The sequence below is a fragment of the Microtus oregoni genome, unplaced genomic scaffold, assembly GCF_018167655.1.
Source record: "Microtus oregoni isolate MIOR12 unplaced genomic scaffold, Mior012 000043F_ref0000047, whole genome shotgun sequence".
In the NCBI taxonomy this organism is placed as follows: domain Eukaryota; kingdom Metazoa; phylum Chordata; class Mammalia; order Rodentia; family Cricetidae; genus Microtus; species Microtus oregoni.
In genome coordinates this window covers 9,085,930-9,103,624 of record NW_024543210.1, presented here as the reverse complement: position 1 = coordinate 9,103,624, position 17,695 = coordinate 9,085,930, and the positions used below count along the sequence as shown (strand labels likewise).

At 44.9% G+C, this 17,695-nt stretch overlaps 1 pseudogene; it reads right to left on the bottom strand.

Annotated features, from left to right (window-relative positions):
• Positions 1-6,061: 6,061 nt before the first annotated feature.
• Positions 6,062-11,792, bottom strand: LOC121434336 (annotated as a pseudogene).
• Between the last annotated feature and the right edge of the window lie 5,903 nt (positions 11,793-17,695).

Below are 17,695 nucleotides of genomic sequence, written 5' to 3'. Positions count from 1 at the left end.
ACTCTAGTATCCTGGTTGAAAAGAGAAGATCCTTTTATTTGGGATTGCCACGTGATTCCCTGACCAACTCCTAGTCCTCCCACCTGGCCTGCACTGTGTCCTTTTGTTGCCTTTATGACTGATCATGGGAGGTGCCCTGACCCCTCAGATGGCAGGGCCACACGCTCTGTTCCTTTTCACTACAGGAAGAAGTGCTGTTGCTGTAACCAGTTTAACTAATGGAGAACCAAGATGCAGAGAGATGAAGGGATTGATCAGGGTCACAGTGTAAGCAAGAGAAGACTTAGGGCTGGGCTCAAGGCTTTTGTAATTTGAATGTCTTCTCTTCTGGCTTGGCTTAAGGGCTCATTAGAAAGCAGGGGACCTCTTCCTCTTCACTTGTGCCCCCTACCTCATCACCACCTCTACTTAGGACTCAAAAAGAAATCTTAGACAGAGTGTACCCCAAACTCTAATGGATATGTATAAGAAATCTCACAGCCCTGGGTTTCACTTAGTGCAAGCATCTGGGAGTGTGGGGGTTAATGGAGGGCAGCACTGGAGTTGTCTGGTGCAGCACCAGAGCATTGGCCCCCTGAGAACTGGCATCAGAAGGATGAGAATGAGGAAGATCTTCAGCTCTGCCAGTATTCCACATGGTGGTTTCTATCTCACCTTGGAAGGCCTCCTGATGGGACGAAACTTGGATGATGTTTGAATGAGTCTCTGCTACCTGGACCAGATTTCATTTTGAATCTCAGGGTGGGGTCTGGTGGCAAGAAATGGGTGGATCTTTCTGGGTAACTTATTGAGTGACCCAGGTTAGAATATTAGTAAAAGTTTATGGCTTTTTATGGTCATTGTGGGTATTTCTAGGGAATGTCCAGAGGACCATCGCCTCCATACATCACTGTAGTGGGGTCACAAACATCATAAAATCTATAGTTGAAGCCAGGCAATGGTGGCACATACCCTTAATCCAAGAACTAGGCTTGCCGAGGCAAGCAGATCTCTGTGAGTTCAAGGCCAGCCTGGGCTATAAGAGCTAGTTCTGGGACAGGATCTAAAACCACAGAGAAACCCTGTCCTGGAAAACAAAAACAAAAAACTGCAGTTGAAGGTTTATGATAATGGTAATCACAGTCACACACCTTTAGCCCCTGTCTAGGTTGCTGAGGACATCAGAGGAGACAGTAGCTGGTAGAGGGTGAGAAGGGAAGGAGAAGAATAGAGGAGAGAGGACACAGGGGGAAAAGAGGAAGGAGTGAGACAGTGGAAAGGAGAGGATGCAGGAGGATAGGAGGGGTAGGAATGGGGTTCATATGAGGGGACAAAGGAAGATGGGGGAAGAGAAGAGTAGAAATATATAGGAAGAGAACGGAGTGATCAGGAGAGGAAGGTGTTGGAGCTGAGGCACTTGTCCCCAGGCCTGTCACTTGACTACGGAGGGGCCAGGGACTTTAACTCCCTTTACCCTGTGTTTACTGTCAGATGAATGCGTCCATATCTCAGGAAAAGCATTCAGTAATGTTTTTATCAAAATTATTTCCACAGCAAAGAGGTTAGTCTGTTTGTAATAGACTTGGCTCAGTGGATGAGCTGTAGTCTTTTCCTTATTAGGAGACGGTGGGGCCCTTTTTCTTGGCCATGGGATCTGCTCAGAAAGTGATATTTCTGATCCCAAGACTTTTACTGTCTGGTACAAGCATGTCAGTGATTCCACCTCTGTTGCAGGAGGTCCTTCTGCTCCTCCAGCCAATAGTCGCTGAGATACCAGCCCATTGGGGCGTGGTCTCTCTCTTTAAAAAAAAAATGGCCACTTCCCTCCTTGTTCTCTTTTGCTTATGGCTCCCTTTCCAGCGACTAGACTTCTTCCTGATTGCACAGAGGGCTGTTGTCTGGTACGGTCATCTGTAAGTTTTTTCCCCTTTAAATAAATACCATCTTATTAATCAAAATTCCAAACTGGTGTGGGATTGTTTGTGATTTACGCCTTCATCACACCTCCCTCATGGGGACTATGTGAATTTTCTGTCTGCCTCTGCTTCCCACAGCAGCACCTAGGGTAGTCAAGGTCTCAAAACTTCCTTCCTGTGGAGGGTGGGAAGGAGCAGACTCTATTCACTCTCCAGAAGCAGAATGGTTCCTCTTCCATCTTCCATAGAGAGGGAGACCCAGACTGAAGAAAAGATTTTTACGCACCCCAGAAATGTTCCCTGATTCTAGTCCAGTGACAAAGGATCAACTCCTTACTCCACCAACCCAAGATCCAGGACATCCCCAGTACCACACAGTCCTGCAAAGGCTCCTCCTCTGTTCTCAGAGAGAAAGAATTATGTATGGGAATTACCTGCAGAGCTGAAGGCAGCTACCCAAGTTTGTGACAGCTTGGTCCTGATGATCTGGTTGCTGTCTGCCTGCTGTGTTGTTCTTCCCACTGCAGAGTGATGTCTATTTATGCCCACCAGAGTCTCCTCCCTCTTCTTAGGAAGTGCTGACCCAGACAAGTTCTGCTCTGTGCTCAGTCTGGAATGGACTGATGGGATGATTTCTGGTATTGCGCATTGAGAACCTCTCCCTAGCAGAAACAATTCCTGACCACAAGTCAAGTGTGTTGCTTTGAATTTTCTATTTCTCTAATTGTTTCATAATCTGTGTGGAACTGGGGAAAAGTCATAGTTAACAAGGCAGGGCGCAAACCCTACTTATCACCAGATAGGGCTGCAGCTAACTTTTATTGCAGACTTCTTAAGTAACTTCAAAAAGAACAGAAATCTATTTCCATGCTCTGTGATTTCTTAATAAAAACTCGTACATCAATAAACAGAGGTCTCAATGCTAACAGGACTCCACCTTCATCTGTGTAACTGTCCTGTCTGGCAGCAATGGGCATAATCTAAATAGAGGCTCACTCTACCCTCTTTGGCATTAGACTTCTGAAGGGAAGCTGCCTTGTCTGGCACTGAAGAGAAACCCCTGAAAGGATTCTGTGTCTGCAGAGCCTGGATGACTGATCTGAATTCCAGTACTGGAGAGAGATGGGAACACTGTAGGACCAGAGACTAATCACCTTCTCAAGGTTAAGTGCTACCTCTCTGCAACAGACAAGTTTGCCTCCCTATGTGTCAGAAGTCAACCCCATGACAATAGACTTCTATTACTAACAGACAAAGAGCTTCAATCCAAAAGCTAAGATGCCAGCAGATAGCAACTTCACTCCATAGAGAAGCTGCCCTGCCTTGATGTACCTGCCTCTCTGAGGTTCCCACCTCTGCATCTCAAAGTTGTCTTTGTGTGGTTAAGCTATAAAGTGTTTGTAAAATTACTTCAATACTGAAGAATGGAATTTGGTAACCAAAATCAGTGTTCTCAGATCATTTTTCACTCTAAATGGCTCCAATAGAAAGTTTCTTTTAGTCCCTTTAGGATGAGAGCTGTGTTTTTTGTAGCAACAGTGGGGTGAAGGACTCAGCAGACAGGGCTTAGGTCCAAAGCTGCTGTCCAAAGAATGAAGGTGCTAGTCCTAACAGGAAGAATTTTGGTTGAGTCAACAGAAACCTCAAGGCAGGGCTTTGTTTATCAGAGAACCTGATCAGCCATGATGCATTTCTGTTTACCAGCAGCCACCCTAACCTTCCCACAAATGTCAGCCACCTCAGCAAAAGCATCCAACCCACCTGCAATCCAATCAGGCTGAATCAACTCAAACTTCTCTAACCGCTGACACATAAAATCTCTTTCCTTTTCTACTCTTCTGCTTCTCTCTGCCCCTGATCCCCAGAGAAACATAGCTTTGGCAGGTTCATTTTCACTAAATTTTTCTTTTTCTCATGGAGTTGTCTGCTTTGATGAATTTATCCTTTCCTCTCTTACGTTTGATGCAGAAGCCAAGGAGAATAAACTGGACCTCATCCAAGGGGACCTATCCACTTCAACTGAACTCAAGTGTTGATTTGAACACCCCCTCAGTGCAGATCACTTCCTTCTGCTGGCTCTTCCCCCAAAATATTCAACACGAAATTTTAGAGTAGGCCTTTCCAGCTGTTTCTCTCCTCCACTGTGCTGGCTGCCTTCATACCAACTTGACACAAACTATAGTCATATTTCTTCCATCCTTAAACCTCTTTCCCTACTCACACTTACAGATCTGGTTAAGTCCCACCACCTTATTTTTATTGCAATATGGCTTGGCAGCACTATAAGATTGACAGATGCTCTCAATGGCCATTAGATGACAAATTTATAATTGACCTTTGAAAATTCTGCCATTTCACAGGCAAGCCCTTTGAGATACCTTATGCTCATGCCTTTGTTCCCCTCCATTCTTGTCCTTCTCTGTGTGCCTGATGCCATACTCAACGTATTATAAAAGTCATGGCTTCTCCCAAGACTAATCAAAGCCTAGACTAGTCCCTGTGTGGATCCAGATAGGATCTTTAAACTTCCCTCTGAAGCATCACAAGCCAGGCCTACATGCTCAGAACTGCTTTCAAGATTCCTGTCTTCTAAGCTCCCACAGAACATCCCACTGAACTCCCAACACTCAGTTGATTTTCTAGCACAAAGTTCCAAAATCATTCCACAATCCTTCCTAAAACATAGTAGGTCTGTCACAGCAATACCCACTACACTGGTGCCATCTTGTCTTACTTCAGTTTTCTGTTGCTAGCATGACACACAATGATCAAATCGCAATTTCGGCAGAAAATAGTTTATTTGTCTTTATTTTCACATTGCTGTCCATCATGGAAGGAAGTTAAGACAGGAACTGAAATAGAAAAAGATCCTGAATCCAGGAGCTAATGCAGAGGCCTGTTAGTGTTGCTGCTTTCTGGCTTACTTCTACCTTCCTCGGTTTGCTTTGTTATAGAAACTCCATCTCAAAGATGGAATCATCCACAATGGTCTGAGCCCTCTCCATCAATAGCTAATTAAAAAAAAGCCTTCCAGCCAGATCTTATGAAAGCATGTTCTCTGTAAAGGGTTCCTTCTTGCAGATAACACTAATTGTTTGTCCAGGTAACATGCCACCTCAGGGGCCATGAACAAAGTGATCACAGTGTCAGAGATGTAGTTACACATGGGTTTGACAACATGGACTGCCAGTCGGCAAGAATAACCTGTAATGTCTGCTACTGAGTGCCAGATCTGCCAGCAGCAGAGACCAACACTGAGCTCCAGGTAGGGTGTTATTCTCTTGGAATCTAGACAACAATCTGGAGACAGATTGGATATATTGTGTCTCTTTCTCTGTGAAAAGGACAAGCCTTTTTCTTATTGGAGTAGATAATTATTCTGGTTATGGATTTGCTTTTCCTGATGCATTGCTTCTGTGAAAACCATCATCCATAGACTCACTTAAGGTATCATCCATGGTTATGTTAATTCACACAGTATTGTGTCTAGCCTAAGAACTCACATTACACACAGAAAATTGCAACAGGGTGCCCCACATCAAGAATTCACTGGCTTCAACATGCTCCCTACCATTCTGAAGCACCTGTCCTGATAGAAAGATGGAATGGCTTTCTGAAAACACAGTTACTTTGCCAATTATTAGGTTGGTCAGTGGGGAACCTAGAAACGGCTCCTCTGCCCTAAGTAGGTACACTAGGGGGAAAGGAGCTGAGCTGCCAAACTGACTCCATGCAGCTGTGGGATTAGGTGCTGTAACATAGTGACAGACGTGGGCAGGGCCAGGAGCCCCTGACGGGACAGTGGGTGGCAGAGCCTGGAAGAAGATAAATGTGAGGTTAGACTTGGTACCAAGTGGTCCCAGATTTTGGAAATAGACTCAGGGCAGCAGGTTCTGTTCTCAGTCCAGGGCCTGAGGTCAACATGGCCCTGGACTGTGCATAGTCCTATCAAGGCTGGGGAACATAAAGACAGACATAACCAGAGCCTAGATAGGAACTGAGTCTACCCGCCAGGGCCCAGGCTTTGAGTGGAAGCACATACAGGAGAGGCAGCAGGGAGGGGCCAGGAAGTCAGATTTCAGGCTCAGAAACATTAGCTAGTGCTGCCAAGAGGACGGGAACCTGACACTGACTGTCCACAGGACCCTGTGCACGGTCAGGTCATACAGTTAGTCACTGACACTGTCCAGTCCAGGCACGCCTCAGCCAATCAGAGCATGGAGGCCAAAATGCACATAGAGACCAACATACAGGCTCAATCCCTCGCTTCCAGGAAGAAGCCTCACCACTTGGGAAGTTCTAGTTTTCCTTGGAATTTGTGACTTTGGCCATAAAGAGTGAAGTCTGGGTGTTTGTGTCTGAAATAATCATCAGGAATGGCCTGTTGAAATTCACATTCAAAGGATTCATAATTTGAGACACTCCCACATTCCCGATTCCCGTGGCAGCCGCTGCTTCTGTGCCTGTCTCAGCCACATCCAGCACAGCCTTGTGGACCTCCTGTAGGAGAAAGACATCACTCACTGGAGACCCTGGAGGGCAGCAGAGGAGATTCCTGGAGCAAGCATTGACTACTGGCCTCAGACACTTTTGAGCTTGTTTGTTCCTGACATGAGGTCTACCCCTGGGGTTTCCAAGTCTCTGCTCAAAGTGTGAGATGAGGCACACCCTGGGAATGCTCAGTCTCTGAGAAGCTGTGTTGTCCTAAACCCAGTACTATGTGGAGAATGGGAGTAGGCAGTGTCAGTCCTTATTCCACAGGCAGCTTCTCAGGAGACCCACAGGGAACAGCTAGACACAGGCAGTCAGTGCAAGCGTCAGTCCCCCTCATGCTCCAGTCTCCTTAGGACATACAATAGCAATGCATTTGGCGAGGCTTCTCTTTCCCAGATGGCCATGCCCTGCTCTACAGATTTCCACCCAGCACTCAAGAGCAGTCAATGGGCAGAACACTAGGCATTGCCAGGCTGTGCATCTGGGAATGTAGTGTGAGGTCTTAAGGCATCTTCTCCCCTATTTTTAAGTTTTCTATAACAACTGCCACTCAACACTTGCTGTTTCCTTCATTGCGGCTATTTTCTGTGCTAGTCAAGAAGTAGCAGGCCAGCTCTGCAGTAAAGAAGCTGAGGTTGGCAGTGATCTGCACTACAGTGGATTGTCAGAGGCATCTGCACTACAGCATGCACTGGGACCAGTGATGGTCAAAGACCAAGCACAGGTTCTTCCCTGCCCTAGGCTCCTGAGTGATGGGTTTTTTTTGGGGGGGGGGGAATAGAGGAAAGACTGGCTGCATGGTATCCAGCAGGAGTATCTAAGTTGTAATCATCTCTCCGAGGATGAAGGAATCTCTTAAATTTAGGCTTTCTCAGACATTTGCCATCTCCCACACACCTGGCCCTCTCCATCCACATTCAGGCACCAAAGAGAACCACCCGGTGTCTCTTGGCTTACCTGAGAGACTTTCAGGTTCTTGTCTTCTGTGATTTCAAACAGGTCAGCCCGCATAGAGAAGACTTTCTTGATGCCCAGCTGTGGAAGGATGTCCTCAAGTTTGTAGTCAGTGGAGATGGAGAACTTGGGAAGGGTCAGCTGGTGAATTCTCCTGAGAATGGAAAGAGAAATGTAAGAGTCACTGAACTGTGTGTTCCCCTCAAGCCACACTGTAACTGGGGCAGCTCACCACAGACGGCCCTCTCACTGGAGAGAAGCCCTCTTACCATCCCTGTCTCCATCCCATGATTTTGTTTTTCTATTGTGTTAATTACCCTTGAGTGCTGGAGAGGCAATGGGACTTGGTACCAGCTGTTCCCTCACTGAATATGCTTTGCTCCCAGATCCACAAAATGCGGTCCTTCCCCGGTCGTGTGGACTCAGACAGCATTTAATGATCCACCTATTTAAAAATCACACCCACCTGACTCTAGATTTCCCTGCCCTTAAACATCCCCTTCTTAATGTCACGACTTGTCACCTTCTAACAAATTGAATCTCGACTGGGTGATTTCCACATCCCCACTCTCTCATTCTCAATTACAAGGTGAGCATACAAGGCTAAGAAACTTAGTGCTTTAGTCTCTGATATAAATCTGGGTATAAATCAGAGCAGAGCACACAGGAGGTCTTCGCATCATCATTCCATCATTCTGTGATGGTGAATGAAAGAGTGATGAGGGGATGCGATGGCTGCACAGGGCAGAGCTGATTCTCAGAGCTGATCTCCTCTCACCCTCACTCCCTCTGCCTTCCCACACCCATGCAATATTCCGTGTAATTACAGCCTAGGAGACACATAGGAAAATCGGGGTCTGCTCTAGCTGATGTCATCTTGTGAGCAACAAAAGAATGACATTAAAATCAGGCCCCAAACTATCAAGTCAGCAGAGAAAAATTTGCCTCCTCTCCACCTGTCTCTGCTGACTCTCTAATCCTCATACTGGGTGCTAGTGAGACTCTGAGGTTCAGGGACACTGGGCCTCAGGCCATAGCGGGATGCAGAGCCAGGCCAGCTCTGGTTCCAGTGGAACGCTCCTGGGCGTAAGAGAGTCCCTCCACTTCCTCAGGGTCTCTGGCTGCAGGCTGGCTTCCACCTGCTGCATCCTGCCTTGGTCAGGGAGGATGAACAGGGTGCTGGCATTGCCTGTGGACTTCAGCTCCACCACAGTGCAGGACGCTCCTCATCCCGGAAGTAGGGTGTGGTCAGAAACCTTAGTTTCATCATGGGCACCTCCACAGTCGTCTCGTTGTCCAAGTAGAAGTCAGACTCAAATGTGATATTCGGGTCAAAGGGCATCCTCCATTTCCCTAAATGTGGAGCAGATCAATTGTAACATCAGCAGAGAGACTCCACCTCCACCCTATTTTTGCCCTGTTCCTAAGTCTTGACAGTAATCAGTCCAAATTCAGCCACAGAGTTCTCTTTCTGGTTGTTTAATCTAGATTAGTAAAAAGCTTGGTAGATGCAGAACTAGGAATGAGAAGTAATCCACAGGCTTAGTGTGGAAAGGGGTCTCATAATCAAAGCTTCTCCAACATCCTGATCTGTTGATGGTGCCCTTCTGCATGAACCCCCTTAATGGAAGTCAGTGCCCAGAGTCATGAGTGGGTTTAGAGTGAAGATTGTGAGATCTGCAAATTCTCGGTGTTGGATTACCATGATTCCATTCTTAGTAGGCGATGACATGTGCAAGGAGTCCTCTTCTCCCATGTGGGCTATGTGCACATCCATGAATCAAAAATATCCTACTCAGATTGGCCCACATTCCAAGTACATATGGCTATCTGCATTACACCCTAGAAGACCTGATACTGTGGCAATTGCTTGGGCTCAGGATCCAGCAGCATAAGTACACATTCCCACATCACAGTCAAGCAGCCTTGGAACAGGAGTCCTGTGGCCAGCAGAGAGCCACGCCCTGTAGCCTCATCCTACAGCCATCCCTCTGATTCCCTCCCTTCAGACTGAAGGAGCTCTGGGATCAGCCTGGACTCCCATCCTCTACCTTCCTCTCTCCGCAGCCTATTGGTTTTCTGTCTATGATCTCAGATCCTCAGCTCCTCTGCCCTGACTATCCAGAGTCCAGGGTTCCAAATCCACAGCAGGTCTCATCAGTATTTTCATTGGGCCTCATTTTGTGGGGCCATTACCCCACTCCTTGGTCTATCACACAGGGTTTTGTGGGTGTGGAATCTGGATGTCTCCCCAAGAAACCCTTACCCAAAATAATTCCAGCCTAGTGTCCCAACTCTCAACCCCAGATTCAATTCGTGAGAGTGTGTCTTCAGCACTGTGACCCCGCAGGATGCCTGGGCTCCTAATTTTACAAACTAAAATTGCACGAACTAGTCAGACACTAAACACAGACCACTGGCTAGCTGACACTTCCCTCTCACTAATGGCTTCTCCTCAATTCTTGTTTTTCCATACCCAGCATGACAGAAAAGGCTCAGAGGAGAGGCCCAGCAGAGAAAGTCCCCACGGATCACTTAGATAAATGTCAACCATGATGCTTTATCCTCAAGCCTGGGATGGCCAGGCTCCTTAGGTCAGGAAGTCCCCAGAGCACTAGAAAAGGATCCCACTAGAAAAGGAGGTTCTCTGGCCTACGGACTCTGTTGGAGCACATTAGACATGCTGGAGTGGGCTGAGTGAGGGACCCCTTCTGTGGTAGTTTGAATGTAAAAGGCCCCCACAAGCTCATAGGGAGTGACACTATTGGACATGCAGCTCTTTTAGAGCAGGTGTAGGCTTGTGGAGGAACTGTGAGGCAGGCTTTGAGGTCTCATAAGTGCTCAAGGTTCTGCCCAGTGTCCCAGATCACTTTCCTTTGCCTGCAAGATGTAGGACTCTCAGACACTGCTCCAGTGCCATGTCTGTCTGCATACTCCCGTGTTCTGCCATTATAATAAATGAGTGAGCCCATGAGCTGTAAGTGACCCACCTCAATTAAATGTTTTCCTTTATAGGAGTTACTGTAGACATGGTGTCTTATCACAGCAATAGAACACTGACTAAGACACCGTCTCTGCAGGGAGAAGCCCTGACTTCTGCACACTCAGATAGGATTGGATATGTGGTCTATGTATTCAGCTAGTCAATAAGTTTCTGCCACAGCCAAATTCAGCTCTCTCAGACTGAAAGCTAAGGTATCATGGTGTGTATGTACTGGGAACCACACCTATATTGAAATACTCCTAAAGGAAAGTAAAGGCTACTAGTTATAAGAAGTTAGGCACCTGTGTTCTTAAGGCCATAAGCCCCTTCTTTCCAGTGCTCAGTGTATGGACACAGGGTACACAGCCAACACCTTCTCCAACCACACCTAAAACAGTTCCCATCCTCACCTTTAAAGTAGAAGTAGTTCACCAGTGTAGTAATAAGGGCAGCGGGGCCTAGTTCCCAGCACCCCAGCCGCCCGGACGGCTAGCTGATGCCCGAAATAACAACACACAAACTGTATTCATTTAAACACTGCTTGGCCCATTCTCTTCTAGGCTAATTCTCACATATTAATTTAGCCCATTTCTAATCATCTGTGTATGGCACCCCAAGGTGCGCTTACCAGGAAGATTCTAGCCTATTCCATCCTGGGTCGGAGCTTCATCCCGGGAGCGGGGCATGGCGTCTCTCTCAGGCGTCTGCTCCCGAGAGCAGAGTGGTCGAGAATGAGCTCACTTTTTCTTCCTCCCAGTGTTCTGTTCTCTTTACTCCTCCCACCTAACTTCTAACCAATAAAATGGGCCAAGGCAGTTCCTTTATTAGCCAATGACCTTCCTCCATCACACCAACACCATTACTGTGTCTTTATCCAGGTCTGAGATCAGTTCTTTAATTTTTCCCTGGGTCTGATTCCTCACATAGTCATTGATGAGCTTTTTGGCCTCATGAGGCTTCTAGAAGTTGACACTTGAGACCTCAGCCTGGTACAGCACCCTTGCCTTCTCCTTGAACTCTGCCAGGATCTGCTGGTGCTTTTTAACAAACGTGGCATTACCTTTGCTGATCTGCACCTGGTCCCCTGACTGGCTGAGCATGAGTAGGAGCTGCCTAAAGCCCCGGTGGATGTCTGCCTCAGGGGTCTCGGTGAGATCGAACCTGAGACCTTCTAGAATCTCTTGTAGGGTGTTGTTGCTTGCTCCCAGGGACAGGACGGCCAAGGCAGCTGAGATGCTGAGTGGGGAGAGGACAATGTTTTCATCTGGATCCTTCAAAGCCAGCTCTTTGTAGAGGCTGAAGGCGAAGTCAGTGTTGATGGAGGCCAATGTTAGACTGTCCACTTTATTCTTGTTGTTTTGGTCTTCTTGAAGTTCGGTGTTACTTCCCAATGTGCCATCTGGTTGGCAGAGAACAGCAAGGCAGAACCCAGCAACCAAAAGTACAAGAGCAACAAGGATGGCCATCGTCTCTGTTCTCCAGAATCAGAGGTCCTGCTTACTAGCTTGCTTCCCCTGCCTTGCTCAGTTTGTTCTCTGATAGAATCACCATCAGAGGAAAGTAACCACCAACAGTGGGTGGGTCCTCCTTTGTCAAAAACTAATAAACAATTTTTTAAAGCCAGATCTTATGGAATCAAATTTTAAATTAAGGTTTTCTTCTTTAATTTAGTTGTCTGTGTGCCAAGTTGGCATACAACCAAGCTGCACAGGGCCCAAGAACAAAGTAGTTATGGTGATGGGATGAGGGTTGTATTAGGTTTGACATCACGGACCATCAGTCAGCAAGGCTTACTTAGCCACATCTGCCACTGAATGCCAGATGTGCAGGCAACATAGACCAGCACTGAGCCCAGATAGCTCACTATTTTCTTAGGTAACTAGCCAATGAGCTGTTGGCAAGTTAACCATATCTGACCAATTCCTTCATGAATAAGAGAATAATTTGACCTTAATGGATGTGGTGGTTGTCCCCAATAGACACCTGTGTTTGAATACTTGGCTCACAGGGGTGGCACTATTAGGAGGTGTGGCCTTATTACAGTTGTTGTGGCATTATTGGAGGAATTGTATCTCAGTTCACTTCTTGCTGCCTTCAGATCAAGATGTAGAACTCTCAGCTTTTTTCCACTACAAAGTCTGCCTGAATGCTGCCCTCTTCCCTGCCATCCTCATAATAGAATCTGAACAGCAAGCCATGTCCAATTAAATGTTCTCCTTTATAAGTGTTGCTGTGGTCATGGCGTCTCTTCACAGCAATAGAATCTCAACCAAAGACACTGGAGTAGTAACTTATTTTGGTAATTGATTTGCCTTTCCTATGTGGACTGCTTCTGCCAAAACCATCACCTGGGGACTTACAGAAGGTCTTAACATCTAAGATGCTATTCCACACAGTATTGCTTCTGTTTATGTAACTCATTTAAGAACCATAGAAGTACGAATCCACTGATCTTGCCATGTTCCCCACTGTCCTGATGTTGTTGGCCTGATAGAGAGACAGAATGGCCTTTAGAAGACGCAGTTACAGAGCCAATTATGTTGCAACAATTCAGAGGGCTGGAGTAGCATTCTCTAGAGAATCGTAAGGATTTTAAATCATTGTTCAATATATAGTATGGTTTCTCCTATAGCCAGGACCCACAGATCCAGGAGTTAATAGGTGAAAGGCAGGGTTCCACTTACTATCATCCCTAGTGATCTAAATGAAGATTTTTGAATTATATTCTCATGACTTAAATTTGCTGAACTAGAAGTTACGGATGTAGGGGAAGGATGATTCCTTCTAGGAGACTCAAAGAACTCCAGTTCAGACTGGAGTAATCGTGGTCGGTTTCTCTCTATTAACTATTTCTCCCATAACAAAAGGACAAGAGAAATCGGCTTCCTGAACAATAGCACCCACAAACAAATATATGAAGTTATCTCAACTTAGTAAGTTTGTAAAACCATCACCCTAGACTAAGGTGTAATTAGGGCAGCAGTGTCAGGAAATTGCATAAGACTTAAATCCTTGATCCAGAGATTCATATCCTCTACCTAATAGTGTCTTTAATTAGCATTCTAATTCCAGTACTAATTGCCATGGTGTTCCTTACTTTAGTAGAGCAGGACATCCTAGGCTATGTACAATTACAGAAAGGACTAATCATTGTAGGCCCTTAAGGAATTTTCCAACCATTCACAGATGCAATATAATTATTCATTAAAAATCCTCTAGGAACCCTAGCCACCTCCACAACCTTATTCCTTATCGCATCCACTTCATCCCTCTCGCTAGCCCCAAGTCTACAAATTCCACTGCCAATACCTCAACCCCAGTCAACCTCAACTTAGGAATTTTATTTATTTTAGCCACATCAACCCCATCAGTTTACTCCATTTTATGATCAGGGTAAGAATCCAACTCCAAATACTCTATATTTTGAGTTCTACGAGCATAGCTCAAACATCCTCATACGAAGTCACAATAGCACTGATTTTCCTGTGTGTTCTCCAGGCTGTAATTACACGGAATCTTGCATGGGTGTTGGATGGCAGAGGGAAGTGAGGGTGAGAGGAGATCTCCCATGCTCTTAGATAGGTAGGATCGACATAATAAAAATGTCAATCCTAACAAAAGCAACCTCTAGATTCAATGCAATCCCCATCAAAATCCAAACACAATTTTTCACAGATCTTGAAAGAACAGTGCTCATCTTCATATAGAAAATAAACAGTAGAGCCAATACAATCCTGTTCAATAAAGGAACTTCCGGAGGCATCACTATCCCTCATATCAAGCTCTATTATAGAGCTATAATAATGAAAACAGCTTGATATTGGCATAAAAACAGAAAGGTTGGCTAATGGGATAGAATCTAAGACCTAGATATTAATCCATGCACACCTATGAAAACCTGATTTTTGACAAAGAAGCCAAAATTATGCATTGTAATAAAGGAAGCATCTTCAATAAATGGTGCTGGCATAACTGGATGTCAACATATAGATGAATGCAAATAGATACATATCTATCCCCATGCACCAAAGTCAAGTCCAAATGGATTAAAAACCTCATTATAAACCAGACCACACTGAACCTGATAGAAGAGACAGTGGGAAGTAGTCTTCAAGGCATGAACATAGCAGACCACCTCCTTAATACAATACCAGTAGCACAGAAACTGAGAACAAAAATAAATAATTGGGACCTCCCGAAACTGAGAAGCTTCTGTAAAGCAAAGGACAGAGTCAACAAGACAAAAAGGCAGCCTACTGAATAGGAAAAGATCTTCAAAAACCCTACATCAAACAAAGGACTGATCTCTAAAATATATAAAGTACTCAAGAAATTAGACATCAAAATTCCAAATAATCTAATTAAAAATGGGGTACAGTACTAAACAGAAAATTTTCAGCAGAAGAATAACAAATGGTCAAAAGACACTTAAGGAAATGTTCAGCATCCTTAGTCATCAAGAAAATGCAAATAATGATGACTCTGAATTACCATCTTTCTTCAGCCACAATGGCTAAGATCAAAAACATCAAAGATGGCTTATGCTGAAGAAAATGTGGAGTAAGGTGAACACTCCTCCATTGCTGGTGGGAATGCAACCACTCTGGAAATCAGTATAATGGTTTCTCAGAAAATTGGGAATCAACCTAGCTCAGTACACAGTAATATATCCAAAGGATGTTCAATCATCCTACAAGAACATTGGTTAAGCTATGTCGCTAGCAGCATTATTTGTAATAACCAGAACCCGGACACAACCTATATACTCCTCAACTGAAAAATCGATAAAGAAAATATGGTACATTTGCACAATGGAGTATTACTCACTGGTAAAAATAAAGTTGACATCTTGAAATTTGCATGCAAATCGATGAAACTAGAAAAAACATCCTGAATGAGGTAACCCAAACCCAGGAATAGAAAGATGATTTGTACTCACTCACAAGTAGACACCAGCTGAAAATCCTATATTACATGACCTCAGAGAAGTTAAGTAACAAGATAAACCCTAAGAAAAACATACACACACACACACACACACACATACACACACACACACACATACACACACACAAAATACACATACACCCTTGGAAAGGGAAAATAGGCGCGATCACCTGACAAATTTAGAAGTATGGGGTGGGGGAGAAGAAAAGGAAGAAGAGAGGAGAAGGGAGGAGAGTTTGAAGGAACAGAGTAGTCAAGATGGCGAAAACAACAGAGATGAGAGAAAAGAAAGAGATATTTTTAATGAGGGAGTCATTATGGGGCTAGCAAGAAATCTGACACTAGAGAAATTCCCAGGAATCCAAAGGATGACTCCAGCTAAGACCATAAGCAATAGAGGAGAGGGTGCCTGAACTGGCCTTGCCCTGTATTCAGAGTGATGAATATCTTCCGCGTCACCATAGAATCTTTATCCAGCAACAACTGTTGGAAAAAGGAGTAGAGACCCACAGTGGAGCATTGAGCTGGGCCTTCAAAGTCCAGATGAAGAGTGGGAGGAGCGACATTATGAACAAAGAGGTCAAGACGAGGATGGGGACATCCACTGAAACAGTGATGACCCAAAGCTGTCCTGAGCCTGCATCCTTCTGTCAGCCTGGGGCCCAGTATCCCTATACCTCAAAATCCCACTAATACCTGTGTAACGGTTGAAGAGTCAGGGACGGGTGGAGTGTGGTGATTGTGTAATGAAAGTGGTGATAGAAGCAGGGACAGGGAGAGAGCAGGTGAGTTTCCCTCTGCAGTCATGGCAGTTGAGGCAAATTTTACTGTCAGTTTTCTTGTTCGTAGGATGAGATCAGCTAGAGCAGGAGCTGAGGATTCTTCTGTGTCTAACGGGCTGTAATTACATGGAATCTTGAATGGGTGGTGGAGGGCAGAGGGAGTGAGATTTACATGAGGTCAGCTCTGAGAATCAGCTCTGCCCTGTGCATCCATCCCATCCCTCATCACTCATTCATTCAGCAGTGTACAATGATCACTTGAAGACCTACTCTGTGCTGTGCTGTGCTGTGATTTTTATTCCCTAATATGGCTCTTTTAATGAAGATATCTACTTCCCTGCTCCCATATCCACCCTTCTTCCATCTCAACCATCCCATTCCCCAAAGCTCTCCCCAATCCTCCCCTTCTCCATTCTCTCTCCCCATCACCCCTAACCCCCACCCCCATGATCCCAACTTTTGCCTGGCAATTTTGTCTATTTCCAGTATCCAGGAAGATAACTATATGTTTTTCTTTGGGTTCACCTTCTTATATAGCCTCTCTAGGATCACAAATTATAGGCTCAATGTCCTTTATTTATGGCTAGAATCCACTTATGAGTGAGTATATACCATAGTCATCATTTTGGGTCTGGGTTATCTCACTCAGTAAAGTGTTTTCTATTTCCTTCCATTTGCATGCAAAATTCAAGATGTCATGGTATTTTATTTTTTTTTAAACCAATGAGTAAAACCCTAAACTGTATATGTGCCACACCTTCTTATCCATTCTTCTATTGAGGGGCACCTAGGCTGTTTCCAGGTTCTGGCTATTACAAATAGTGCTGATTAAGAACATAGTTGAACACATGCTTTTTATTATGATTGGGCATCTCTTGGGTATATTCTCAAGAGTTGAATTGCTGGGTCCTGAGGTAGGTTGACTCCCAGTTTCCTGAGAAAATGCCACACTGATTTCCAAAGTGGTTGCAGAAGATTGCATTCTCACCAACAATGGATGAGTGTTCCCCTGGCTCCACATCCTCTCCAGCATAGGCTATCATTCGTGTTTGTGATTTTAGCCATTCTGTCAGGTATAAGATGGTATCTCAAAGTTGTTTGGATTTGCATTTCCCTGATTGTTAAGGAAGCTGAATATGACCTTAAGTGTCTTTTGGCCATTTGAACTTCTTCTGTTGAGAATTCTCTATTCAGTTCAGTACCCCGTTTTTTAATTGGGTTAATTAGAGTTTTAATGTCTAGTTTCTTGAGTTCTTTATATATTTTGGAGATCAGACCTTTGTTTGATGTAGCGTTGGTGAAGATCTTCTCCCATTCAGTAGGGTACCTTTTTGTCTTAATGACAGTGTCCTTTACTTTACAGAAGCTTCTCAGTTTAAGGAGATCCCATTTATTCAATGTTGCTCTTATTGTCTGTACTACTGGGGTTGTATGTAGGAAGTGGTCTCCTGTGCCCATGTGTTACAGTCTACTTCCCACTTTCTCTTCTATCAGGTTCAGTGTGGTCAGATTTATGTGGAGGCCTTTAATCCATTTGGACTTGAGTTTTGTGCATGATGAAAGATATGGATCAATTTTCATTCTTCCACAGGGTGACATTCAGTGATGCCAGCACCATTTTTGAAGATGCTTTCTTTCTT